Here is a 1,906-nt window from a genome sequence, read left to right as displayed (position 1 = left end):
CACTGGAGCACACTGCTAAGATTTGGCCAGGTCTATGGGCTCTCTGAGCCCAGGAGTCCTGGAAAAGTTGGAGAGGGAGCAAAATGACACAGTAGAGCCCTAATTATGGCATCTGTTAGACGCTTACTGTGTGCCAAGCGCTGTACTAAGCACCGGGGTAGATAGAAGACAGTCAGGCCCCAAGTGGCCTGTCACAGCCCAAGTAGGAGGGAGAATAAGCCATTGTATCCCCATTTTGCAGACGAGGGAACAGAGGCACAGTGAAATTCATTGACTTGCATGCAAGCAAGTGGCAGAGGCAGGTTTAGAACCCGGCTTCTCTGACTCCCAGGCCGGTGCTCTTTCCATTAGACCTTGCCGTTTCTGTAGCGGGAAGCATCTTATTTAGAGCTTTTCTGTATAAAGACCTCCCCTCTCAGGGTCGCACCTGGAGACTTTCTAGTAGTCTACCAGTCTCGACTGTGGGAGGGAGAGTCAAGCAGAGGCCTAGCCATTCCATTCCTAGCTTGGCCAGTGGCTAGCGAGCGGAAGGCCATCTGCTACAAACTCACCTGTGCCGGGCAGTAGCGGCACTGGAGAGGGTCGAGGGCGGAGACTCAAATTGGCCGCTCGGAGGAGGCGATGGTAAACCACTTCTAGATTTTTACTAAGAAAACTCTACGGATCCACTACCAGAACGATTGCAGATGGAGGTGGGGCGTCCTGGGAGAGACGCGTCCGTGGCGTCGCTGTGGGTCGGCGACGACGCGGCAGCATTCGACAAGATATAAAGACCATTCATTCTAATAACGCTGGGGTTGACCTAAGCCATCTTTGAGGCCAGCAGTAAAGGTGACCAACCCTGGCCTTCCGTGACACACCTGGTGCCATCGGGTCAGGAGTAATCTATTCCTAGCTCGGAAATTCTGTAACCTCTGACCCACCCAGATGGTCATGACAAATGACGGATGATTCCATCAGGATGATAAGGGTGAGGGCTGCTACGTACCTCCCACATCAAACAGAAGCTTGAGAAGCAACGTGGCTCAGTGGAAGGAGTCCGGGCTTGGGAGTCAGAGGTCATGAGTTCGAATCCCGGCTCCACCACTTGTCAGCTGTGTGACTGTGGGCAAGTCACTTCACTTCTCTGGGCCTCAGTTACCTCATCTGGAAAATGGGGATCAACTGTGAGCCTCACGTGGGACAACCTGATTACCCTGTATCTACCCCAGCGCTTAGAACAGTGCTCGGCACATAGTAAGCACTTAACAAATGCCAACATTATTATTGTTAACATGGGCTTTGAAGGACTCAATCACTTAGCCTCCTCTTATCTCACCTTCCTACTCTTCTACTACAACCCAGCCCGCTCACTCTGCTCCTTCAGTGTGTTAACCTTCTCACTGTATCTCCATCTCGTCTGTCTCACCAACGACCTCTCGCCCACATCCTGATTCTGGCCTCCCTCTTCATATCTGACAGACAGTCACTCTCTCCGCCTTCGAAGCCTTATTGAAGGCACATCTCCTCCAAGAGGCTAAGCCTTCCTTTCCTCCTCTCCCCCTCCCTTCTGCATCACCCTGACTTGCTCCCTTTATTCATCTCCCCCATCCAGCCCCACAGCACTTATGGTATATATCTATAATTTCATTTGCTCATATTAATGTCTGTCCCCCCTTCTAGACTGTAAGTTCACTGTAGGCAGGGAACGTGTCTGTTATATTGTTGTATTGTCCTCTCTGAAATGCTTAGAACAGTGTTCTGCACACGGTAAGTGTTAAATAAATATGAATGACAGACTGACTGACTGATGTACCTTGCTCGTGATAACCCTGATGGAAAATAAAAATAAAATAAAGAAACTGTATTTGTCAAGCGCTTACTATGTGCAAAGCACTATTCCAAGCGTTGGGGGATACAAGGTGAC

The 1,906-nt window shown here is 50.2% G+C and overlaps 1 non-coding gene across 1 annotated transcript; it reads left to right on the top strand.

Annotated features, from left to right (window-relative positions):
• The first annotated feature begins 409 nt into the window (after positions 1-409).
• Positions 410-547, top strand: LOC114815858. The gene has a single exon (XR_003763660.1). It is a non-coding gene; the product is annotated as a small nucleolar RNA SNORA7 (small nucleolar RNA).
• The last annotated feature ends 1,359 nt before the right edge of the window (positions 548-1,906 follow it).

This window comes from Ornithorhynchus anatinus, chromosome 12 (assembly GCF_004115215.2).
Source record: "Ornithorhynchus anatinus isolate Pmale09 chromosome 12, mOrnAna1.pri.v4, whole genome shotgun sequence".
Taxonomy (NCBI): domain Eukaryota; kingdom Metazoa; phylum Chordata; class Mammalia; order Monotremata; family Ornithorhynchidae; genus Ornithorhynchus; species Ornithorhynchus anatinus.
Note: the sequence above shows the minus strand (reverse complement) of the source record. Positions and strands in the feature narration are given on the sequence as shown.